Source organism: Lagopus muta, chromosome 3 (genome assembly GCF_023343835.1).
Source record: "Lagopus muta isolate bLagMut1 chromosome 3, bLagMut1 primary, whole genome shotgun sequence".
NCBI lineage: Eukaryota > Metazoa > Chordata > Aves > Galliformes > Phasianidae > Lagopus > Lagopus muta.
In genome coordinates, this window is record NC_064435.1 from 5813472 (window position 1) to 5840073 (window position 26602).

General features: G+C 39.9%; 1 protein-coding gene across 5 annotated transcripts in view; it reads left to right on the forward strand.

Moving 5' to 3' along the window:
* Positions 1–26602, forward strand: part of FAM135B (family with sequence similarity 135 member B) — a 253776-nt gene that overhangs the window by 71280 nt on the left and 155894 nt on the right. Inside the window, exons 1-2 of one of the 5 annotated variants that reach the window (XM_048938961.1) lie at positions 198–244; positions 805–911. The exons of 3 other annotated variants lie outside the window; for them this stretch is intronic. The gene's annotated coding sequence lies outside the window, so the exon portion shown is untranslated. Of the gene's footprint in view, positions 1–147; positions 245–804; positions 912–26602 lie in introns of those variants that run through there. One more of the 5 variants, XM_048938960.1, reaches the window with a different exon arrangement.

The window sequence follows — 26602 nt, forward strand, 5'->3', positions numbered from 1 at the left end:
TGGTGGGAATACTTCACTATTTTGAAGACAGAGACATGAAGGTCAGAAGAGGATGACTGGTTTGCTCACCACACCTGCAGGTGGGAGGAGTGACTGGTGGCTGTATTCTCATTCGTGCCTTGCTTTCTTTCCGTAAGTCAGGTGTCTGGTTACTATACAAAAAAGATGCTTTGCTCAGAGCAGAAAATGGCAGTATACTGGAGAACTGTAGCTAACAGAATTGTTTGAAAGATTCGACCTACAGGTAAGCCCCTTCCTTGATGCACCTAAGCTTTTCTTCTGCCTGTTTTCCTTCCATGGTGTATTATTACAAGCACTAAATGTAAGGACATGATTTTTCCTTGTGTCTCTTCTAATGCTTCTTGGTGTCAGGAAATCTGCTGTAGACAGGCCAGGAAAAGCACAGAGGTTATTTATTCTGCTGTAGTTACTCTTGGGCTTCTCTGGGTTGAAGTTATTCTGAATAAAAGGAACATCAAAAATGAGAAACTACTTTCTGGGAGTGCTATTCTACTTATTCTTCAATGAAGTGAATGGCAAAAGCCATTTTTACTTATATGGTAAGTTCATAGGATAATTCAGGTTGCAAGGAATCTCATGAAGTCTCTATCCCAAGCTCCTGCTCAAATCAGGGTCAGACTGCTCAAATCATGGATTCAGACTCATTTATGTATGGGTTCATGCATACTGGCTTTTTCTAGTACAGCTTTTTACCCATCTATAATGAAAACCAGATGGCCTGTAAAAGCTTTGGATTGGTCAGGATGGTCAGCAGCATCTTTCATGGAAGTATCATATTCACAGATGGAAGAGATCCGAGAGCACATGCAAAGAGCATTTCCATGAGGATTTCAGACCATGGAGGTGCCCAGAAGAAGCTCAGACACTGAGACAAGCAAAGTGTGATAGAGGTGAAGATGAACTTCTCAGATGCATCCTTGGGCTGTCATGGGTGGGTTTATTCCTTGGCATAAGCGACTCCCTCTGGGAGGTTTTGGAAAGCTTTGCCAGGAGGAAAATGCTGGTGTTTATAGTGAAATGAGCTATGCTTGCTCTGCTTCTGTACAGGGCAGACAACTCTTTTGGGAGATAATGCCTTATGTCAGTTATTCTGTTATGGCTGGTTTGGAGGCCTTTTACCTTCATCGAGATAAGGCTTGAAGGATGACTTTTGGAAGAATGATCCACTCAGAGTCAGTAATCACCAAGAAAAGATTATTTTAGAAAATAATCGCTTATTCATTTCCCTCTTATCTCTTTTTCCCACCAAAAGCTCAGTTTAAAAAAGTTTTTGCTTTCAGGAGCAATGTCACTGATAATCTGAAGCCTCTCATTGTAAGAACACTTTAGAAAGAATTTGAGGACCAATTATATAAATGTTTCCCTTTTGTAAAAACAGCTTGGGACTTGTAAACATACTCGGTCCTCATCATTCTAAATAATTCATTATGATGAATTATTTAGTTGGATAAGCTGTGTTTCATGTAAGGAAATGCTTTTCTTAATGCAGATTTTTAGATAATTTCCGAAGGGGTAGCTGTCGTTTTGTTCTTCTTCTGTCTGCAGTGTGATTGATTTTATTTGTCATGAGTGTGTTCTTCAGGAGTGGCTGATGCTTGTCAAGGTGACTTCTCAGCAGTGAAAATGATGAGACCTTTCAGCAGAACGAGGCTTAGCAGAAGTCAAGGAGTCCACTTATTGTAGATGTGAAGAGGGTAGATTTTAGAATCATTGTTCATTTTCCAGAAGAAATCAAGGATGACAACTTCAAAACATGGGAGAGGAGTAAAGGAAATGCTGTTATTGCCCAAATTTATTATTTTTTTATCAGCGCTCCTTCATTTTTGAGGCTTATCTGTGAAATTAACTCCAATTTTGTTCTGTTTTTATATTTTGCTAACTCTCTTGCACTTTCTTTTCTCTCCTCTTCCTTTTTCCTCCCTCACAAACAGATGAGTTTGAAGACAGCATGAATGAAACAAAATGTTGGCATGGTCTAGCTGGATTTGCTGACAAGAAAAACATTGTTAAATGTGAGACATATGCCTTAATGTGTGACTGTAATTTTATAGAAACTTTTATATGTTATGGTTGGCAACAGAATCCCTATAGCCTATTCTGGCTAGAAGGAACAGTGTTTCTTAATCTTAAGACAGACGCACAATCTACTCAGCTGAAGTATGAGTGGTGGAGTGAATCTTGGTTATGAACAGTTCCACTGAGTTATTTTTTATAAATGTAGATGGTTATACAGCCATGGTGTACTTGTGATAAAGGTTATGATGATCTCATTATCAGTAGTTCTCTTTTCTGTCTTCATCCCACATTTGACATTAAACTACCTGAAGGTACTGCAGCTCTATTTACTCCCACTGTGGAGCTCTGACTTGCACTGGACAAGAATATCTTCTCCAGGAGTTCAGGGCTGGAAAAACCAGAGGGTTATTGACTCCAGGTTATCCTGTGAGACACTGTTTGTGCAGCCAAGACCACTGGGTTAGAGATGAATGCCCCCTTGCATTTGGGGTCTGGTCATGCAGTCTGATTGCTTGTTGAGCTGAGGTCAGCTCTTCCCGCCTGCTGAGGAACTTGCACAGAGCCCCATTCTCCCCTTACCTTCTTACTTAAGGGTCTCTATGTAAAAAGACTGTTGCTAGTTCATGTATGGGAAGATAATGCCATATGAGTGTTCACTTTCTAAATGAGATTCTGGTCATGGGTAGAATTGAATTTGCTTTGCTTCAGTTTTCTGTGGTGGCTTCAACTTCATCTAAAGTTGCCAACCTTCTCCTCATGGACAGGGCAGAGGAGAAGCTATTTCTAAGCCATTACACAGATAGGCTTTTAAACGCCTACTTTAGGATGGAAAGTTCACGCTCAAACTTTGCATCTTAGGGAGAACCTGGACAAATAGTTGAGGAAGAACTATTTCCACTGTATATGTCTGTCATTCCTCCAGGCATATCCAGTGTTATCCATCTTGCAAAAGATGGAACATACCATGGACATCCTGGGCCTTAGGCCTATTCTCCAAGTGCCTTTGCTACTTCTTTTTAAGTTTCCTGCAATATGTGATACAGTGATCTTCTTGGTGCTGAAGAGGTCACATGCAGGCCTCCTGCCTTTGTCATTCAGGTTTCCAAACCATTCTGCTTATGGCCTGGCAATACACCCCTTTTCTCATGACTAGTTACTTGCTGCGCTACAAGAAGAAAAGGAATGCTGAAACAACCCTAAGCACTGCTTCACATTACACACTGTAGGGGTAAGACGTAGTTAGGGAGTGAATGGTTTACTTGGAAAACAATGTGGCCTATTTGGAGAAATCAATTTGAACTTTGAGATTGAAAAGGCAATGAGTCAGCTTGGATAGTTGAAGCAGTATAACTGCCTTAGCTTGGCGCACAGCTGCACCAGAACATCACTGCGATCTACCCCATGTGGTGGGGTCCTCCAGCACTGCCCTATCTCTGCCATGTTTCCCTTGCTCCCTGTAGAAACTGTTTGGAGGCAGCTTATGCACACCTCTGCAGTGGTTCGTATATGCAGTACCCTTTGTTCAGAGGAGTAATTTAGCTCATTGTGTGGGTGCATTTATGGGAACACACAGCTCCTCTTAAAGAGATACTTACGTATCTGGCAGTTGCAGAGGTGATGGTAGGACATTAAGGAAAAAAATATATATTTTGGTGGAGGAAATTTCCATTATTCACCAGTTCTTTGCAGGCAGCATTATTAATTGTGAATATGTTATTTATATCTTAATAGCTTTTTCTGAGCAGGGGGAGAAGGATGGTGGGGATTTGATTGCCAAAAGGATGAGGTATAACCCCGGCCATTCTGTGATTCTGTGAGGTACTGGAACAAGCTGCCCAGAGAGGTTGTGGATGCCCTGTCCTTAGAAGTGTTCAAGGCCAGAGTGGATGGGGCCCTGGGCAGTCTGGTCTAGTATTAAATATGGAGTTTGGTGGCCCTGCATGTGGCAGGGGGATTGGAGATTCATGATCCTTGAGGTCCCTTCCAACCCTGGCCATTCTGTGATTCTGTATATAGATAGAATAGAATATATTCTATCTACATCTATATCTGTGTATAGATAGTGATAGAACAGTTTGACTTGGGAGGAACTTTAAAAATCATCTTATTCCAACCCCCCTGCCATGAGCAGGGATGCTTTCCACTAGACCACGTTGCTCAAAGCCCCATCTAATGTATCAGCAACAGCCTTGTGAAAAGAATTGTGCATTAAGGTCTTGTACTTGCAACAGAGTGACAATGAGTAACTCCTTTCCAGAAGGTGGATGGGGCATTCTGGTCCCATTTGTGGCTCTGATTGTGGCATGTGGTGCAGCATGAGCTGGTGGTGCAAATGCCAGTGTGAGGGGCTGTAGCTGCTGGAGGAAGCTGTGGCCTTCTCCAGCCAGTGAGTAGATAGTCTTGTTGTAGTACTACACTGCATGATGCTAATAGGGTACCTGATGGGACAAAGAGCACTGATCTTCCAGGGTGGTTTTTTAATGTTATTTGGTTTTGTTTTTTGTTTTTTTTTTTTTTTTTTTTTTTTTTTTTTTTTTTTTTTTTTGTTTATTTTTTTAGAGCATACTGCATTTTGGAAGCTCATTCCAAAATTTTCACTCCTGTTTAGTGTTCTCTTAGGGCAGCTTAAACATTGCTGAGTATATGTTGAGAAGTAAACTTAAATGGTTGTTCTCTCTCTGCTGTTGTGCAATATGACACACAACTATTGAATTCTGTGGCTGCTCTCACAGGGTCTGCAGGTCAGATGAGTGGGTTATCAGCAGAAATCTAAACCAATCATGTATTATTTTTTTCTGTCTTCTAGTCTGGAGCAATGAAACTGCTGAGGGAGAATGTAAAAGGCTTTCTTATAATTTTGGGAACGTTATTTATCTCATTTTGTTTATGAATCCTTGACAAGTCTCAGCAAATCTACTGTGAGCACGTATTAAATCAACGATCTATAAAAAAAAGAATGATCAGCAAAGCAATAAAGTTGTAGGAAATGTAAAATTATCAAGTTCAGTATGCGGAAACAACAGATCATATGAAGGAAATAGAAATTCTCTGTTGATGAATACAAGGTAATATACAATGGAAATAACTTGAATGTCTCAATACCCCTTGCTGTGTTCTAATTCTCAATGCTTGAGGAGAGAACCTTAAGAAAACTTTTCTCTGTGTAAAATCCTTTGTAAGCAGGTAGAATACTTGGTGCATAAGAGCTGGAATTAGAATTATTTGTGAAAATAAGAATTAATCGTGATTATTTTCCTTCAAAGAAATGTTTGACAATTAAAAACAAACAAACAAAAAACCCTGACATAATTCTATGGAAAGTATTGATCTTCTAAAACTTAGTGTGTGAATAAGCTGGAAACTAAGTGGACTCTAACCCTTTTGGAAAGCTCAGGCAGTTTTATTTTGAAGTGCCTACCTTTATTTCAACCTTCATTTGTCTTGGAAAACCATTCATATAGAATTGAAAAAAAACAAACAAAAACCTTCTCCAAACAAACCAAAAACAAAAAGACAACACAAATGAAACATGCTGATGCATTGAATCACAAATTTTCAGATCAAGATATTTAAAAAAATGCAGTTCTGTGGGAAATACGGGGTTTTCATTTTGAGTCTGAACACATATAAACACACACCTACTCACACAGTCAGACAATTTCTTGCTATATGTCCCACAGCATGCTGTCCAAAACATTGCACTGTATGAAATCCTCTAAAATAGTGCATTTTAATCTGGTTGTTGTCTTCTTTGGATTCTGTATTTTAAGTAGAAAGTTTCAGAAGCAGGTGACCAGAACTATTAGTGACAGAAAGACTTCCATGCTTTGGATTTGCAAAGAATTAAAATGTTATTTCAGTTGTGAATATGGAAAACTCAGGGAAAGTTACCCTGAGTAACTTTGACTTTAACTTTTACCAGGGAAAGTCATGGAGCAAATCATCTTGGGTGAGATCACAGGGCCTGTGTGTGGTGTCTATGGGATCAGGCCCAGCCAACAGGAGTTCATGAAAGGAAAGTTGTGCTTGACTGACCTCATCTCCTTCTATGACCGGTAGACAAGGGAAAGCCTGTTGATGTAGTCTACCTAGACTTCACCAAAGCCTTTGACATGGTCTCTCACAGTATTCTCCTGCGGAAACTGGCTGCCCACGGTCTGGGCAGGTCTACCCTTCTTTGGGTAAGGAACTGGCTAGAGGGCCGTGCCCAGCGGGTAGTGGTGAATGGAGTGAAGTCCAGCTGGTGACCTGTTTCAAGTGGTGTCCCTCAGGGCTCGGTACTGGAGCCCATCTTGTTTAATATCTTTATTGATGACCTAGATGAGGAGATTGAGTGCACCCTCAGTAAGTTTGCAGATGACACCAAGCTGGGAGATGGTGTCGATCTGCCTGAGGGTAGGGAGGCCCTTCAGAGGGATTTAGACAAGCTGGATCACTGGGCTGAGGTGAATGGGATGAGGTTCAACAGGGCCAAGTGTTGTGCCCAAAGTGCAGGACCCGACAACCCCATGCAGTGTTATAGGCCTGGGGACGAGTGGCTGGATGAGTGTGAAGAGGAAAGGGACCTGGGGGTGTTGGTTGATGCTCGGCTGAACATGAGCCAACAGTGTGCCCAGATGGCCAAGAGGGCCAACGGCATCCTGGCCTGCATTAGAAATAGTGTGGCCAGCAGGGGTAAGGAGGTGATCATCCCCCTGTACTCAGCATTGGTGAGGCTGCACCTCAAGTACTGTGTTCAGTTTTGGGCTCCTCACTACCGGAAAGATGTTGAGGTCCTGGAGTGTGTGCAGAGAAGGGCAATGAAACTGGTGAGGGGTCTGGAGCACAAGTCTTATGAGGAGTGGCTGAGGGACCTGGGATTGTTCGGTCTGGAGAAGAGGAGGCTCAGGGGAGACCTCACTGCACTCTACAACTTCCTGAAGGGCGGTTGTGGTGAAGAGGGATTTGGCCTCTTCTCCCAGGCAATGAACAGGACACGGGGCAATGGCCACAAGTTGTATCAGAGGAGGTTTAGGTTAGACATGAGGAAAAACTTTTTCAGAGAGTGGTCAGGCACTGGAATGGCCTGCCCAGGGAGGTGGTCGAGTCACTGTCCCTGGCAGTGTTCAAGAAGTGTCTGGATAGGGAGCTACGAGATATGGATTAGTGCTTGTGGTAGCAAGGGTAATGGGAGGAGAGTTGGACTAGATGATCATGCAGGATGTGATTCTACGATTCTATGATTTTATGAATTCCATAATTGAAAAATCTGTTATTGAATTTTAAGCTCCTATCACAGAAATTAATGAAGTTAATTGAATGTAGAGGGGTTTTTACACCTATTCTTAAGGTCAGAAAGGTAGCTGACATGCCAGACTATGTTCAGGAGTGCACTGCGCAACTTGCTACTGAGTATCTAAGATAATAATCAGATGAATTATTTACATTTTCTTTTTACATAATTTTTAATAATGGAGGAGGAGGATAAAATTCTGTGAAAGTGAAAAGCAATACACTGAGTATTGGTTAAAAATATTTTTAAGCCATGAAGCTTACCAAAAAGAGGGGAAGGGAAGGGAAGGGAAGGGAAGGGAAGGGAAGGGAAGGGAAGGGAAGGGAAGGGAAGGGAAGGGAAGGGAAGGGAAGGGAAGGGAAGGGAAGGGAAGGGAAGGGAAGGGAAGGGAAGGGAAGGGAAGGGAAGGGAAGAAGGGCTTAGCAAAATTTAAAGAAGAAGTAAAAACACACTGTTCAATTTTACAGACACGGAAAACTTCCACAGTTACAGCATGAAATTAAAGTATCCTGTGTCTGTGTAGAGGTTGAAAAAGAGGCTATATTCCCATCAGATTCATTTTTTTGCATCAAGTAATGTCTGAGGGCAATTATGACAAAACTTGCTCATCGGTAAATGCAGTCTGTAACTGTTCATTGCAGGGTTATTTTTACTTCTTATTGAATTCTCTTTCATTGGTATTGCTGTTGCATATATGTTTTCAATACTCGTCTCCAATACGCTGAAGTCAAAGGGCGATCTCTGAGACCTATTTCTTGGTTCATAAGTCCCTATCCATACATAGAAGCCATTGTAGGTTTTTTTTTTTTTTTTTAATTTGGCACTGATATTGGTAGGCCAGAGAATGCATAACATTAGGCTTTATTGTATAGACAACTATATCTGTATTTTTATTCACTTGTTAAATGTCACAGTGCATTCCTTGTTAAAAGGCATTCATATATCCTGGTTTTGGTGCTGTGTTTCTTCTGCAGTAATGTATGTATTTTAAAATATATTAATTAACTTTCTCTGGTTCTTAAAACTGCAGTGTTCATGATTGCACGTTTAAAACATGAAGGTTAAAGGCAGCAAAGCCCTAGCAGGCGAACTTCTTTCTTTCTTTTCTTCCCAGCTTAGAAAAAAGCTCTACACCTTGTCCCCATTTTTCATCTTTGTCACTGTCTTAGGATGAGAGACAGAGGTCTAAAGTGGCTAGGGGAAGTTCAGATTGAATACTAGGAAAAATTTATTTAATAAATAAATAAAGTTAAAAATAAAAATAAAGTTAAAAAAAAAATAAAAATTTACTCAGAAAGAGTGCTGAGATATTGGAACAGGACGCTTAGTGAGGTGGTGGAGTCACTGTCTTTGGAGGTGTTCAAGAAAAGGGTAGATGTGGCACTGAGAGGCATGGTTTAGTGGTGGAGATGGGTTGATGGCTGGACTTGATGATCTTAGTGGTCTTTTCCAACCTTAATGATTCTGTGATCTACCTTAGGTCACACTGCTGCTTCGTGAAGACCGGTCCAGATACAATGCCCCATGAAAAATAGGGCCTGAAATCAGTGTTGTTTCAGCAGGTAGCACAATTGATTTCCTCACCTTTAGCCTCACAGACATGTTCTGCTTTATACTTTTTACTAACTTGCCCTCAGCTCCAATCTCTTTGTTTTTGTTGCCTCTGCATGGAAACATGCCGCATTTCAGTTACATTTCAGCATTAAGCCGAGCATGTTTGAGTTTATTCTTCCTCTTATTCCTCTAACCAATAGTTAAGACAGAGAGCTGTGTTTGCTTGTCTCCTCTGCTTTTGAAGGTTAGTTTTTTTCTTTCCACTCTTCTTTATCTTCAAAATTAAATTGTATTTGCCATAGAACCGTAGAATAGCCTAGGCAGAAGAGACATTAAAAGATCATCATGTCCAAACTTCTGTGAGAAAAGGGAGCCTAGATGAGGTTATCCAACACCTTGTCCAGTTGCATCTTGAAAACATCCAGTGATAGAGGTTTTCCACGCCCACTGGGAGGTTGTTCCAATAATTCATTGTTCACACTGTAAAAAAATTCTTTCTTACATCAAGACAAAACCTTTTCTGGTGCAGCTTGCACACAGTTGCCCCTTGTCTTCTCCATATGGCTCCTTATGAAGAGAGCCTATGTTATCTTTGTAGCCACCCTTTAATACTGGAATACTGTGATGAGTTCTCCTCCAAGCATTCTATACACCAGGGCCAAAAGACCTAAATTCTTCAGCTTTTTTTTTTTTTTCCTCATGGGGTGAGTTCTACAAACCTGTGGTCAGATGCAGCACTTAGAGACATGGTGTAGTAGACACAATGGCGATGCAGTGATGGCCAGACTAAATGATTTTGACTTTTCCAACATTAATGATTCCACGATCTCTGTGGCCCTCTTTTAGATCCTCTCCAGTCTTTCTCTGTCTTTTCTGGACTGTGGGAACCAGACTTTGACAGTGCTCCAGGTGCAGCCTAACAAGCATTTTTCATGCTTCCTGATTCCCTGCCCAGTTTGGATAAGTGATATTAAAGGGGATTTGTCCTTATGCTTCCTAATCACATAAGAAATGGTAAAAATGAAGTCCTTAGTTTATTTGATTTAGGCGTTTGTCTCACTAGGAAGCAGAATGTGGGTACTCCATCCTCAGTATCTTGTTCTGATTTAAGAATTTAACAAGTTCCTGCAATCAACTCAAGTCACTGAAAACTTAATCTGCTATTTTTAATTGTATCTGCAGGCCCTTCATCTTAGGTGGGCTTGGGATTGCTGTGTTTTCTAGTACAAGAAGATGGATTATGTAGCATTTTAATGGGCATGGTCTTGGTGGGTTTGTGGTTGGACTAGATGGTCTTAGTGGCCTTTTCCAACCTTTGCGATTTTATGATTCTATGATCATATGCATTCTTTCTTTAATTTGCTGGCTTCCTTTTCTGTACCTGCATTCCTTTTCCTTCTAACCTATGAGCAGTCTCTTCTTCACCAAAATCTCAGCATCTTTCCCATCACTCTCCTCTCCTACATCTCTATTACCATCTACACTCTCTATATTAGATAGAGGGCAAGTCCTGAGAGGAATTAGCTCCTCTGCTATCAGCCTTCTGAAGGACCCCATCCTCATCTAATCCAGGGAAATTACAGAAAGAAAATGACAGCCTTTAACGTTGTCCTCTATAAGCATTTGCAACTAATTATGAAAGCTACAGCTACCATGAAAGCAGATGATAAACTCCTTGAACAGGTCTCTGAAGACTGTATTAGAAGCGGATGAGTCACAGTTGCACCAGCTGATTGCAAAGAAGTGGGTGGGAGGGGAAGAGGCCATGTACTTTGTTCTGCAAGGTACAAAAGAGCTGTCAGCAAGCCCTGGAAATGAGCAGGGGTGAGTTTAGACTGACAGCTCTGCAGCAGGGAGATGGAGGCAGCTGAGTCAAAAAAATGAAGCATGAGTTTTTGAGTCAATTCACACCTTGGAAACATCCCATCCCAACAACAAGAGTGGGAGATCAGTTGAAGAACTGCTGGGTTGTGGAGCTATGCAGTTTATCACGTGGAGTGGAAGATTTATTGGTCTTGCTGTTTGAATCTTCTTCAATATAAATGTTTGGAATTAGAATGCATTTTGATTTGAGTCAAATTAGTAAATGCCTTTAAGTTCCAGCATTTAAGATTGGGGTGAAACTATCTACATATGTGGCCCAATACTCCTTGCTTGCCCCATGATCTTGCAGAATCTGGAGTGTGTTGTATTTGTTTTGCAATAAAATTGCAGCATTTTTTGTGGAAAACTCACAACATTGCAAGCTGAGAAAATTCCTTTCTACATGTTGATGTTCAGCCCAACTATGGTTCATAGAATCACAGAATTATTTGAGTTGGAAAGGACCTTTAAAGGCCATCTAGTCCAACTCCCCTGCAATGAACAGGGACATCTATAGTTAGATCAGGTTGCTCAGAGCCTGGTCCATCCAGTTAATGTGTTACAGCACTAGATCAGAAGAGATTTGTCTGCTGTGTGAAGCTAAGCTTTGGCCTGTAGTTAGTTCCTGAGGCTTAGGGAGAAATGTCACCATGTGGACAAGAGATTCTGCAAGTGCTGCTCCATTGATGGATGATGTTTCCTGTGGGCCCTATTAGTTTGCAGTGTTCCACTGTGAACGGCTCTTTGTATGATTTGTGCTTTTTAATGATAAGTGTAACCACAAACATCAATATGCTACATTTAGAGATTATAGTGTTAGGCAGTAACATGGAGGGTGATGTACAGGGTTCAGAAGATACAGACCTTCACTGAATGTGGGCTTAAACAAATTAGTTTTGCATGTCTTGTAAAATTCACCCAGCCTAGACTACATAGTGTTTTCTGCTCTATATGAGGACATAATGCACTTACCATATTTGACACACCTTACTTGGGTTTTTGAGGCATCACTTGGCTTTTTGAGATGTGCATCTTAGCTTGCTACATTTAGCATGCCATATGATATGTAAAGCAGAATACGGTCTTGGGGATGGATGGACAGTGGAGGATGGAGAGCCATGAGTTAAGTTTAGCATGGAGCCAGCAATGCATTTCATATTATGAAAATAAGAAGCTATGGAGGACTCGTGACTGGGGGATGAAGGTAGTGTGAGAATGTAGTCTTCTTGCAGCACAGAAAAGCAGTCCATAGTGGTTGATCTGGAATAAAAATCACAGCATTCTGGAGCAGGTCAAAACAATTCAGGCAGATTCATCATCAATAACTGATTATTTGCAGCTAAAATTAGACTTGGAATTGGCATTTTGTATCTTAATTAAAACAGAGCTATCTTTATCAATAAGCTATGACAACTTTGAGGAGACATTTCCTAGTGAATGTTAATTCTTCAGTCGCTTTTGATTAGTAGATAGGATTACATTAAAATCGATCCTTCTCCTGAGGTCCATTTGTGCGCTCTTCCTGAGTATTGAATTACATAGCTGGCCTCGTTCCAGGCACAGGTCCCCCATCGAGGCAATGAAATCACAGCCACAGAGATGCTCATTTGTGTTTTACAGTATGCCATTTATTTATTACAATGGGCTCAGGAGACTTAGCGCCTTGGTGAGATGTTATCTTAGGCTTCAGATCTCTGTCAAACTTTATTACTTTCTTTTCAGTTCAGTTTGCACATAGCTGGCTTTTGAAGATCAGAGGGGGAAGAGGTAAGGCAGGAAAACAATGTCATATTTAAAATGTAGGCCTAGTGAGATTTCCCCGGGTGCACAAAATGAATTTCTGAATTTCAGTCTGGGATGAAATGTTACTGGAGGAAATCAGAGAAATGCATTACCTTGGAAGGATATGGGTCTTTTAAAAAGGTGTCCCCACCTGGCTCATGTGTGGGCTTTGGACAGCCAACCCTGAAAGAAGCTGTCTCTAAATTGTGCCAAGTTTCTGAAATTGTTCATTTAAGGTCCCTTTGAAGCTGGTGGGAATCAATGACATTGGTCCTCACTGAGCAGAGATGAGCTCTCGTGTCTTTGTTTTCTGTTTCAAAGTTGTTTCTTAGAAATTGAGAGTAATTAAAGCTATGAATAATCCTTCCTAGGGAAACTGGAAAAGCTTCATAAAAAGTAGCAGAGAAGAGCTGTTGACAGTCTGGGAAGTGTAAGAGCTGGACAGCTTTCTGTTTTACTCCCTCCCACCTTTTCCATCTGTAGCTCTTGTCATCAGTCAACAAGCCAGCCAGGAGACGGTGAGAGCTAAGTGGTGTGCACTCCCTTAAAGGTTCAAAACTACATCTTTCTTTCCTCTGTGATATCCTTTAATAGTCAGCATGCTATGTTCCCTGACCTACGTAGTTGTGATCTGGAAGCTATCTTGCAACACCTGACTGGTTTGGTGGCATTTGGAGTTATATGAGTATCTCTTGAGAGTGGGAACTGATCTCTTAACTGAGCCTATAAGCTTAGTTCTAAGCCTGCCAAGGCTGAAATCTGAAGTGGAAACATATATATAATTTAGACAGGAAAAATAAAACATTATGGGATTCCTTACACTGTTGTAAACAATATTCTGTATCACTTTGTTTATGTGATTTGGCATCTCTAGCAGAATTAATGCTCTGTGATGTTGCTAAGAAGGATGCTTTGCCAGAGTGGAATGGAAATAATGTGGAATGAGAGTGACTGATATTACTTGAAATGAGGAATAAGAGAGATGCACAACAGCAGACTAATTATGTAGCTTGTCTTCTTTATTTTTTCAAGGAAGGTCACATTTCTAAGATTATTGTCAAATGGAGAAGACAGTTATTCAATGTCTTGGATCTGATTATTAGTAGATTTATCTACTACTCTATTAGTAGGTTTATATTTATATGCCTTTGAGGTATGGTAGGAGTTTCTGAACAAGCAAGATAGACATAATATCTTGTATTTTGCAGAATGAATCTCTCATGAAGATTCACCTTAAATATCGTTCAATTTTAATCTTATTTACTTGACTTTATTTGATTTATTTATTTTTCTGTAGCAATACCTAGGGTTCAGAGTGGATAATTTATTATCTTGGACTGTCATTCTGCCAATATCTCACCTGTAATCCAGGTTGTGCAAATTCATTAATGAGAGTACAACATTTCATGTTTCCTGGAACTACACAAAATTCTGGGAGGTGATGTAACTGCAATTTTTTATTTTTATTTTTATTTTTAAACAGCGATCCTTTAACACATGAGAAAGTATCCTTAATTAGATTGGTTAAAACACAGAAACGTTAACCAGCTTTGCAAACTGAAGTGGATGATGATAATTCTCTCTTGGAAAGATAATGTGAACACAAACATACGTTGTTTTAAAACAGCTTGTGTCTTCTGCAGAATTATAGAATTATAGAATGGTTTGGATTGAAAAGGATCTTCAAGAGCATCTATTTCCAGCCCCCTGCTATGAGCAGGGACACCTCCCACTAGATCAGGCCCCATCCAGCCTGACTTTGGATGCTTCCAGGGAGGGGCATCCACAACCTCCCTTTGGCAACCTGTTCCAGTGTCTCACCACCCTTACAGTAAAGAACTTCTTCCTAATATCTAATCTGAATCTACTCTCTTCCAGTTTAACGCCATTTCCCTTCATCTTGTTGCTACCCGCCCTTATAAAATGTCAGACCCCGCTTTTTCTGTAGGCTTCCTTCAGATACTGGAAGGCTGCTATAAGGTCTCCCCTGGCCTTCCTTTTATCACTGATGTACCTGTAGAATTTCTTCTTGTTCCCCTTTATATCACTGTCTAGATTTAATTTTATCTGTTTTGACTTTCCTAACCTTTTCCTTAGCTGTTCAGACAACTTCTTTGTTGTCTTCCCAGGTAACCCATTCCTGCTTCCACTCTCTATAGACTTTGTGCTTAAGAAAGAAGCTCCTTGTTGACCCACAGATACCTCTTGACATTCTTGCCTGCCTTCCTTTTATTGGGATGCATGGAGGAGATGACTCTTGAGGACTGACCAGCTTTCTTGGGCCCCCCTTCCCTCCAGGGCTTTATTCCATGTCACCCTGCCAAGCAGTTCGCTGGGGAGTTTGAAATCTGCTCTCCTGAGGTCCAGAATGGAAAGCTTGCTGCACACCTTCTTTGGTACCCTAAGGATCTTGAATTCCACCATTTCATGGTCACTGCAGCCAATACTGCTTCACATTACTCACCAGCCCCTCCTTGTGGGTGAGGACAAGATCCAACACAGCAGCTCTTCTTTTGCATTTCTGTACCACTTGGAAGAGGAAATTATCAGGACATTCTAGGAACCTCTTTAGTTTCTGGTTCCCTGCTGTTTTGTCCCTCCAACAGATATTGGAGTAGTTGAAGTCCCCCATGAGGATAATATTTTGTGAATGCAAAGCTGCTCCTGTTTTTTTACCGAGGGCCTCGTCCAGCAGTCTGTACCCTTGCCTTTCCTTTAACCCTAGCCCATAAGCTCTCTGTCAGCTCTTCATCTATCCTCAGATGGAGATCTATGTACTCCAATTGGTCACTGATGTAGAGAGCAACACCCCTTTCCTTCTTCCCTGCCTGTCTTTCCTGAAGAGTTTATACCTGTTTATTCCTACATTTCAGTCGTGAAAGCCATCCCACCACATCTCAGTGGTGCCAATGCCATCATAGCCCTGTAGGCATGAGCCTACCGGTAACTCTGCTTGCTGGTTCCCCTTGTTCTTTGCATTAATGTGCAAGCATTTGAATTGGGCTACCCTTGAGGCTGATTTACCAATTGGAATACCCTTATCTGGCACCTTAGGTCTTGCTGTCTTACTGGTCTGTGATTTAGCTCTAGACCCAGGCCATCCATTACCATCATCAGCCTCAAAGTGAGATGGTTTGAGGATCCCTTTCCCTGGCAACTCTAGTTTAAAGCCCTCTGATTAAACTGGAAATTTCCCTCCTCGTTAAATTGGAAAGCTAGTTGCCCAAAAATCTCATTGCTGTTTTGTGCTGAGGAGAGAAACCTCCCATGCAAAACTGAAAAATAAATGAAATAGGATGCATTCAAAAGTACAGAACTAATTGAAAAAGTCCTTCTGATTGGTTTATGTATTTCAGATGTCTTTGCAAAGCTATGGGAAACTTGCATAATTTCATTTCTTCTGTTCATTTTGGGCTTCTGCAGTGTTGTTTCTTGCAAAATAGGGGCCTTTTCATGCTGTGTCTCCAGAGACCCTGTGGTGCACATCTGAGTTGTGCTTTCTTGGGACACTGTCTCACTTGACTAGTTCATTTTGTTGTATGATAGCTGACAAGGAGAATGAGGAATGTTGACTTTTCCTTTTTTATTTCAGTTTCTTCATTCTCCTGAGGCTAAATCTCTCCATGCAAAGAATGTTTTTGTTCCATTTAATTTTCCTGGATGTTAGTGGCTTTCTCCCAACTCTAAGAAAGCTTTTAGTAAGCAAGCTGGTTCTCTTTTTGTGCCTATCTTGCTGTGTGCAAGTTGGAAGTTGTTGCAAGCTCCCTACTGTTGTGATGAACATTAGAGCCTTGAGGCTTCCACACACCTGAACAGTGTAGCCACATTACACATACTTGTCTCACCAGAAAAGACTCCTTCTTACAGTGAAAAGGGTGTTTTTTAGCCCACTGATTTATGTGAGGGACTGAGGGGAGGCTGCAGATCTTTGATCAACTAGTAGATCTCTACATGCTTTTAAAGCTAGTGGAGCTGTTGCTTAAATTTGATTTTACTAGAAACATGAGGCAACACATTTTGGGAGCAATCAGTCCAGTAGTGCCAACTCAGTATCTGACAGACAGCATGAAGTAATGTCATGAAGTATGGAACAGTGACTTGGAACATGTTGTGGATAGCTAAGTCTCACTGCCTGCAGATTTGCTTGCTCAAATTTAGGCACTATTTTTGCACTTTCAACTGGAACTGCCTCGGCTTTGGGAGTGTGCCTCCAAAGTCAGGTTAGGCTGCAACAGGGCTTTGTCTGGGGAAAAAAAAAAAAAAAGAAAAAAACAGAAAAAAACAACATGTTTCAAACAATATCCATGTATAAAACTTCTCATACCTGGTCAGCACAGCTTTTGCACGTTGCACTGGAAGAGCATGTATAAGGCAAGTCATATAGACTTTCATTTGGTGTTTCGTTAGTAGGATAATTTTACTTATTCCTTGTCTAGTGAGACAGCATTTTAGTTGAGCTCACTGCTTTGACATACAGAAAATAAGCATTTCTTATGACTTCATCAATCCAGTACACCATAGTAGACATTTTCCTTATAACTTTCCTTATAAGTTTCTGAGGTCGATAACACTGTTCTTCCTCTACTAGTGATTAGAATTGTTAATGGGTCTGGAATAAAGCAGACTGCTTTGTGCCCAAGGGACTCTGTAGATCAATGCAGAGAGGTGGCAGCAATCTGTGGCCAATTAATTGTCGGTGATATTATTCCAATATTGTGGAATATGAGACAAAGTAAAGGGCCTACTTTGAAGCAAGAATTAAATTTTATGTGCATTCTAAGCATACTCACTGATAACTATCAGCATGTGAAAATATAAGGAGTTTCAACTAGTTATTGATATTTAAGTTATTGAAACCATATACATTTCTTCAAACCTTTCACCTGCAGTATTGCTAAAGTACCTGAGATGGACACAGTCAGTAATTACGGTCAGTCACTGAGGATGATGCTTCTTGAGAGGCGTGCTTACCTAAAACAATCTGCTGGTGCCTAAATGAAACAAATACTGCTACAAAACTTCTTTTGTGAAGACAGGGATTCTCTGATATAAAGCCAAGGTATTTATTGGCTTGAATTAGACCAAGATTTCACCTGCTAGTTTTTCAGAATTGAGCCTTCTAGTGCTTACTGTTGGACAATCAGTAACTTCTGCAAGAGACACAGATGGGGGGCTGAATATCTCAGCAACCATTTCAGACATGAAATTCTTTTTCAGTTTTTGTGCATCCAGCAATTTTTTTAATTATAGTACCCAACACTTACAGCTATTTACCTCTTCAAAGCACTGCACATTTATTAGCAAATTAATTACTGCTTCATTACCCTGTGAAATACCCTGATAGTTATCTGATTATTGGACAGTCCTCCAGTGAATGAGAATAACCATGCAGGTTATAAGAATAGGTCACATATGGTAGAAAACTCAACTAAATATTTACTAAAGGCTGACATCACCTGTCCTGTCTGTACTGGACCAGAATCTGAACAATTTGATCTAGCTATAGATGTCCCTTTTCATTGCAGGTGAGTTGGACTAGATGACCTGCTTCCAACTCAGATAATTGTGTGATTCTAGGATGACTTGCATTGCAAAGTTTATTTGCTACATATAAATCCTGTAATGTGACAGATGACAGAGAACAGGAAGAGTGAAGGGATGTTTCTGCAGTCATAGCAGCAGTCATGGGAGCTTCTGTTCACTTGGGAATGCATTTGCTGGGAGTGGCTTAACAGACAGTACTGTCAGCTCTGCAGTCTTCTCCAGAGAAATGGGAATGGAAATGCTGTGGTTGAAAGGAATAATATCTGAAGTGATGCAATTAAGAGGAAGGTTTGAGTGGACAGAAAATCTGATCTATCTTTTTGGAAAAGGGGAGCTTCCATTTAATTAGTATTCTTTCTTTGCCTTCTACAAATTTAAGTATTTCCTTCTAAGAAAATATGATCTAACGTGAGGATTAATTAGACTGTTAACCACATTTATCTCCTTTACACAAGAGATGATTCCCTGGTGAGGGGGGAAAAGGGATGTTTTATAACGAGTAATGAAATTATGGCAAATTAGAAAATTAACATAGTGTAGTGCCTGACACAATTTTTTTTTCTATTTGTAAGACCAAATATGTTAGGCTGTCAGAGCCTCAAGAGCTAAATGCTGGGGATGATGGACCCCTAGTGCCAAGGCTGTACAAATAAGCAGGGGGAAGAGTTGCTTGCTGGGGGCTAGGAGGAAATCTAAATGACATGGGGAATTGTTCCATGCCTAATAAAGCTCTAATTTCTGTGACTCCTTTTACAAAGCCTACAAGTTTTAAAATGCAAATGTGGCTCTTTAAATGTACTTATCATACTTAGGAATCTTTAGGATTTCTAATTGATAGTTTTGCATAGATGTTTTTATGGTGAAGGTATGCATTTAACATTTGAGAGTGATAATGGGATTTTTAGGCTATTGGCATGAAATGGCAGCTTTTCCATCTAATAGCTTTCTCATACTTCCTACCTGGGTTGTCTAATGGACTCCATGCTGATTTGACTTAATAAAATATTGGAATTAGAAGTCACCAGCTGCCTTGTGAAGGGTACAGCCACACATCTATTGTAAGAATTAGATTTCCTCCTATCTGACAGTACCGTACCTGGAAGTTATGGATAGGGTAGACTAGCAAACACCTGCTTAGTTTTAATTTCTGTTGAGATCTTTGTTTGAGATTGTGTGTTCTGAACTCATTCACTGCTTAGTTTTTCTTTTGTTCATTTCTCTCCTTGATGGATTTCTTCTCGTCCTTTCCTGGAACTTTTTTTTTTCTTACAGTAGGTTATGCTTCTGTTTTTCCAATACCGTATTTCTCATCTCTGACTTTCAGCTGGAGTTTGTGCTAGAGACACTGAGTCAATGATTTGGCCAGGTTTGTTCCTTTCTGAAATAAAGCTGACAGCACGTTTCTGTGCTTTTCATTTAAAGGAATGGATCTTCCTAGCTCATGGTACCCTCTGGTAAAAAGGATGGTTGTACTGTGGACATTGTTTATGCATATGAAATTATCTCATTCGGAAGATGTATTTAAGATTCTGCTTCATGGGACTAGGAATAAAATCCCCAAATTTTTAGTTTATTCTAGAACTTTTAAATTTAGCTTTTTGATTTTTATTTTTATTTTTTTAATTTTTTTTTTTTTTTCCTCCAAAGGTTAATGCAGACATGTTGAATAAATAGTTATGTATGTCGTATTTATACAACCCTTTTTCTGGGCCAGATTCCAGATTTTCTTGATTTCGTATGTTTTGTATCTCCTCAGGAGAGACTAATTCTATGTTAATTACCATATTAGGGTTGACTCAGTTAACAAATATGGTTTGTGATTTATATAACTTTAACAGCACCTTACCTGCTAACTTTTTAATTGGATGTTTAATTCCATTAATCTGAAATAATATAATAATAATAATAATAATAAATTTCTGTTCAGCTCACTGGCTTCTGTTTTTCCTGTTATAGAGTACCTTAGAATCTCTCCAGGCTCCAACAACTTTTAAAAGCAATGGGTTACTTAGGTGCACATGCAGGCACCTAAACTCAGATATGGAACCAAATCCCCACATAGCGAGGTTCTTTAAATATTTTGTCGTTGTATGGTAATATGTTCCTGATAGCTCTTTCTCTTTGTTTCATTGTTTTTGGTCTTCCACATTGACTTTGAACACCAGTTCACAAGTATTTGATGTAATCTTCATAACATGGTGTTATCAATAGATATACTAGACTACTTCATCCCACATTTCCTTGTGTCCCGTTGCGTTATTGTTTTCCAGCAGTGGTAACTGTGTTACCTATGAGTTTCGTAATTTGCTCCAAATTCCAGTAATGTTCCTATGACATTTTGTCTACCAAAACCATCTTGATCTTATTCATTTCAGTCAGATGTTAAAAAGAAAACAAATTCTTGAAGTCCTCAGATGTAGCTTGGATGTACCCTAATGAAGAACCACACATTTAATCTTTAAAATGGCCTTTCACTGTTTTATCTATATTCTGTTATAGTCTTTATTTATTTATTTTTTTTGGGGGGGTCAATTTCCTTGTTGTTTGGTTATGCCGTCTGATGGAAAATATTTAAAAGCTACAACTGCAGCAGAGAATAGAATAGCATAAAGATCCCAGTGTCCATCTGTCTCTGAATTGATAAACTCTGACCAGGTCACAGACAATCGTGTTGTCTGCAGTGCTTAATATGTACCTCTATTAGTCTATGAGGACAGGCTGAGAGAGCTGGGACTCTTCAGGCAGGAGAAAAGAAGGCTCTGAAGAGACCTTATAGCTCCTTTCAGTACCTGAAGGAGACTTACAGGAAAGCTGGGGAGGGACTTTTTATAAGGGCAGATAGTGACAGAACGAGGGGAAATGGTTTTAAACTGGAAGAGAGTAGATTTAGACTAGATATTAGGAAGAAATTCTTTACTGTGAAGGTGATGAGACATTAAAACAGGTTGCCTAGTGAGGCTGTGAATGTGCCCTCCCTGGAAGCATTCAAGGTCAGGCTGGATGGGGCTTTGAGCAACCTGGTCTAGGGGGAGGTGTCTCTGCTTATAGTTGGAACTAGATGATCTTAAAGGTCCCTTCTAATCCAAACCATTCTATGATTCTACATTTGTCTCTGTATATATTATATGCTATACTTTCTTGAAGCATTAAATATTTTGAAAGACACCCTTATCTGCCTATTATCAGCCATGTTCAGGAGTGTTTAAAGAGGGAGTTCAGGTCCAGGAAAAAAATATTATGAGACTGCAGTCAAGAAAAATGTGGGCTGGTATTTGTTGTCCAAGCACATCTGCCAGATTCACAGATTGTCAGCAATTGCCATTGCGTAAAATATTTGTTAAAGGAAACACAGGTTGAAGTGAGAATGAATGGTTGGAACTTGTGGAAGGCTGTTCAGTACTGTGAGCAAGCTGATGGAGCACAGATTGCCTGGTGCAATGGAAGAAGAAAGAAGTATTTCATCCAGTATAATTCAACTTATTCATCAGGAACTTGGGATAGAATGTCTCCTTAGCAAGTCTGAACAAGAACTGAAACACAGGATGTTCTGTCTGAATGTGTGCAAACATTTCTGTACTCTGTGGTGACTGAGCCCTGCCCACAGGCTGCCCAGAGGTGATGTAGAATCTTCTTGATGATATACAGAAGAAGCCTGGCATACTTCTTTGGGTGTCCCTCTTTGTGCAGATGTTGAACCAGATGGACCCAGGGATCCCTGCCCAACCTCAGCCATTCTGGAATTAACTGATTCTATTTGAACTAGCCCAAGAACAATACTACATGAGGCACTTTGCAGGGATTCATAGCTCTCATGCCTAAATATTTCATTTTAGCATTTGAGCTAAGTGAGTGGAGTGAAGAGTGCTATTCATAACCTGTCTTTCTTTTTTTTTTTTTTCAAGGGAGTAGAACCATGAAAAAGCTAAATGACTCATTCAAGTCACCTAGAAAATATGTCACAAAAAAAAAAAATTGGATTTCTTGTATCACAAGATTGCATACTGTTCTTTCAGTCATGCTTCCGCATTGAGATGTGAGCATAGTGCAAGGCTATTTTGTATTGAATAAATATGTATGCAAGCGTAGGGATGTGAAATTAAGTTCTGAAAAGGATACAGGGGCTGCAGGAAGCCCAAACTGGAAAAATAAAACAAAAACAAAACAAAAAAAAAAAACAACAGATCAATTTTGCTGTGGATCTAGCCAAGTTACAAATGGTGGAGTAATCCAAGTGGTAATGAGCTCAAGTCTAAGTTCAACACAATGGTGAGATTGAATAGAAATGATGGTTAGAGTAACTTTCTGGCTTTTAACCCGTTAAACTGGCTGAAGTGACATGAGTAAAACGGAGTCAAAATTCATAGACAGAGGAAAATATTTTGGGGGTTCGTAAGAGATTCCTTCCTTAATATATTTTCCTTTGATTGGAAATTGTCTGTTGAATTCCCTCTGCATTCTTACAGCCATCCAAGAATGACAGCGGTCACCCTTGACTGTCTATGAAAATCCACAGGAGACTGGCACGTCATGGATAGATCTTAAATTCACTTCTTCTCAGCCGAATTATGAAAATTTGATATTTCTTTGTGCAAACCTTGGAAACTCCAATTCATACAGAATACCCAAGCATGTCTCTTCAGAGATCAGACAACCAAGCCCCATGTAGATGTATTTTATTTTCTGTCCAAGAAGAACTGAAACATTTTAGTTTTTGGTAGCATCAGACAACTGCACGACACCTCAGAGATCATCTAATGATGATGAAGAATGTAATTTGTTAGACAGCTCTTCTGATTCATTTGAACTCTATACGATAAAAGCTCTTATGCATATAAGAGTGGAACTTTTCAGTGGAAAACCAGAAGGTGACCTTCTAGAAGCTGAAAAGAGCTGCCTTGAAACTCAGTATAGTCTATAAGAAATATTTTCTTTGAGTGTTCTTTCTTTATTGTTGACAGTGAAATGATTGTCTAGTAACAAAAGGGGAAATGTTAAAAAAAATAAAATTTCTGAATCCATAAAACTGTGATTCTGTAGCAGGAATCACAATTGTATTGGGATTTCTTTTGGTTTTTAGCCATTCTTGGAAGAGAAAGGCAGCAAATTCAGTTCTTATGGAGCTTGTTGCAGAAGCCCAGGCTGTAGCATAAATGTACTTTGATGTCTGACTGTTTTCGCTTTTGTAACTTGTTTCAACATTGTTAGTCTTTGTCAGCACCATTAAATTTGAGGTTGCCTTTTTTGGTTTTGAGTTTGAGCCAGGGTGCTCCCTCAGCAGCAAATTCTAAAGCTCAGTGAAGTAAGAGATGAGACATGAGACAACAGCGTACTGACTGGCTGTAATTTGAAGCATTTCCAGTACAAATGACAAAAAAAAAAAAAAACACTCTTAAAATTTCAGGGTCTGCTCTTCAGTGTTGACATGCCCTTGGCATGTTTATGAAAGTCTTCATTCACCACCACTCTATGCTTCAAATGAGCGCTCAGGATATTTTCAGACACTCTGTGGTGGAGGATGTGCTCAGATATGGAACAAAGCCTTGCTGTTATCAGGACTGTTGCAGGAATTGCTAGCCATGTTCCTAAGCAAGAGAAGTGTGTTCTTCTTGAAGTTTAGATTTATCTATTAGATATAATAATCCAAGCAACAAGCTGGGAATTTAAATATAGAAGTGTCCTGTATTTGCAGTATATAATTCAGCATGTGTAAATAATTCTGTGCATGTGTCTGTGTGTGCGTGCACACATGTTGGTAAGCATATGTCTTCTTCCTGTCTAGAATAAAATTATTTTTATCAAGCACCAGCTTCAGCCACAGGGTTTCTTTCCTTCTAGTGGCTGTGGCCACTAGACTGCTGACTAAAGATATCTTTTAATGGTGATAAATCTTCATAACTGCTTTCAGTCTTTAAGATCGTAATTATATTCCTTCTCCCCGCTTAAGACTGAGAAAGAAAATGCTATCTCTACTGAAACATTTAGCCACCATTTTCTAATGTTTTTTTCTAACTCTGAGCTGTTGACAGGCGGAGAAGAATGAAGACAGACTTCACAAAATACAGCATGTAGATACCTCCCGTTGTACTTCCTTCTGCAGTAAAGTGTAATAATACACTCACTTTGCTCAGCTGGAATTTTACGTTTCAAAATATAATGTTCATATGTTTTAGTGTGAAAATCTCTGGGAAGCAGAGGTGGGAGCTGATTCTTTACTTTCAGTTGTTGACTGGGTACAGCAGGACTGAGAATTTAATTATGAATTTACCTCAAACTCAGTTACATTGGGCTCTTCAAATTCAAGGCATCTTCCAGGTATTTCAGATCTCATCTTGCTAGTTAAATGCCTAGACATATCTGACTATGTTTGTATACCAGATTGACACCTCTATCTGATGTCCAGGCTACACTGAGCATTCTTTACTGAAATCCTGATTGAAGTGGATTATTGGTTTAGAGACTGTTAGATCAGATGCAATCTGTGGCTTTAGTTTATTGTGTACAAAATAAGAGGCAAAAAGGAAGAATTAACCTTAAAGTTTTCTGATGTTGTTTTAACTTATCAAAAAAGGGAGGCAGAATTTCCTCGGGGTAGAGAGAGAATTTTGGCATAGGTAAAAGAGAGAAACAACATTTTCCTCATCCTGTAATGAATCCCGTTATCCCAGGAATGTCCCATATGTGTGCACAGGCCAGGAAGTATGGCTCCTAAGGTCAATTTTTGTATGTACCAAGGTTTGAAGGAAGATAATAGCTTTTATGAGGAAAGGCTGAGTGAACTGGGTCTATTCAGCCTTGAGAAAAGATTCAGAGGTGATCTTATTAATGCTTATAAATATCTTAAGTGTGGGAGTCAAAGAGACACGGCCAACCTCTTTTCAGCGGTCTGTGGGGACAGAAGGGGAAATGGCCATAAACTGGAGTTTAGGCCAGGCCAATAGGAAGTTCTGGATTCTCCTTCTCTGGAGATATTCAAGACCCACCTGGATGCCTACCTGTGCCTCCTGTAGGGGGCCTGCTTTGCAGAGGGGCTGGACTAGATCTCTGGAGGTCCCTGCCAGCCCTTACAATTCTGTGACTCTGTGATGCTGTGATTTTGTATTTTCCTGCTGCTGCACAGGAACTTGGGCAACATTTTCCTTTCATTAAGTCTGATGTTTTGGGCTGCTGGTCTTGGGAGTTTTAAGTGGTTGACTAGCAAATATTGCCATATAAAAAATTATCTTCAGATGTCAGGGAAAGATGTAAATGACCTCAGTCAGTTCCTCTATAATCTTCACTTGTGGAGTTGTACCTTCAATGTGTGATTCCAGTTTCTCTAGCAGCCTTCTGTCTCTTTGGTACTAGAGCTGTCCTTGTCCTCTGAAGAAGTCATGTATCTTCCTGAGAATATTCCTACTTCTGGTGGTAACAAAATCATAAAAGTTCTTAGAACTGAAAAAGAAGAAGGGAGGGCAAAATAATTTCTTATTTAGATCACCTAATGTATTTTTTCCTATGTAACTTTACAGTATTTTGACTTGATATTCGGTGAGGTTATTTATTTCAGTTCTTAGTGCAGCAATAAGAAAAAATGAAATAGAACATCAATCCTCATTGCACTTTACAACTTCCTGAAGGGAGGTTGTGATGAAAAAGGGTCTGGCCTCTTCTCCCAGTCAAATAGTAGCACCCGAGGAAATGGCCAGAAGTTATACCAGAGGAGGTTTAGGTTGGATATTAGGAGAAACTTTTTCTCTCAAAGGGTGGTCAGGCACTGGAATGGCTGCCCAGGGAGGTGGTGGAGTGGCTGTCCCTGGTAGTGTTCAAGAGGCGCCTGGATGAGGAGCTACGAGATATGGTTTAGTAGATTGTGGTACTAATAGGAATGGGAGGGTGGTTGGACTAGATGATCTTGCAGGTCGTTTCCAACCTCGCGATTCTATGATTCTATGATAATGCTGGAAGGCCTTTATTGCAAATCCTCCAAAATTAACATCTTTCTTCCTAGATAGATGTTGACCGTGGAATTTTTTTTTTATTTTTTTTATTTTTTTCCCCATTGAACCAGATTCCTGGTAGTTAAATTTTCAGATGACCTCTGTAAAATAAAGAAGCAGTGACAAAAGCAAACTTAAAACTTAAGAGGAAGGAAACAAAAAGATTCTCTTATAATCCTTCATGCAGTTATTTTTGATCAACAGAGGATTTTGAGACTGTGTACGTTGTCAAATTCATATCCTGCTCCCATCTGATCTGTGGTAATATTATTCAATAGCTGACTGCAGATTATAAATATAAATTCATGGGTGGACGAATCAGCCGTATGTCAGACACCTGCTGCACTTTCAGTTTTCCTTTATCCTTCTCCACTTTTAAAAGTCATCGTCCTTTCTCTGCTCTGGAAAGATATTTTTAAATAAATGCTCTCCAACTGGGATGCAGTGTAAGTAATTTACTGAGCAAGAAGGTTTTATATCATAAATCATGAGTATATTGAGAAGCTTTCATGTATCAGTGAGCTGTATTATGTTTTCTCTACATGAGAAAAGACAAATTCAACTCTTTCTTCTA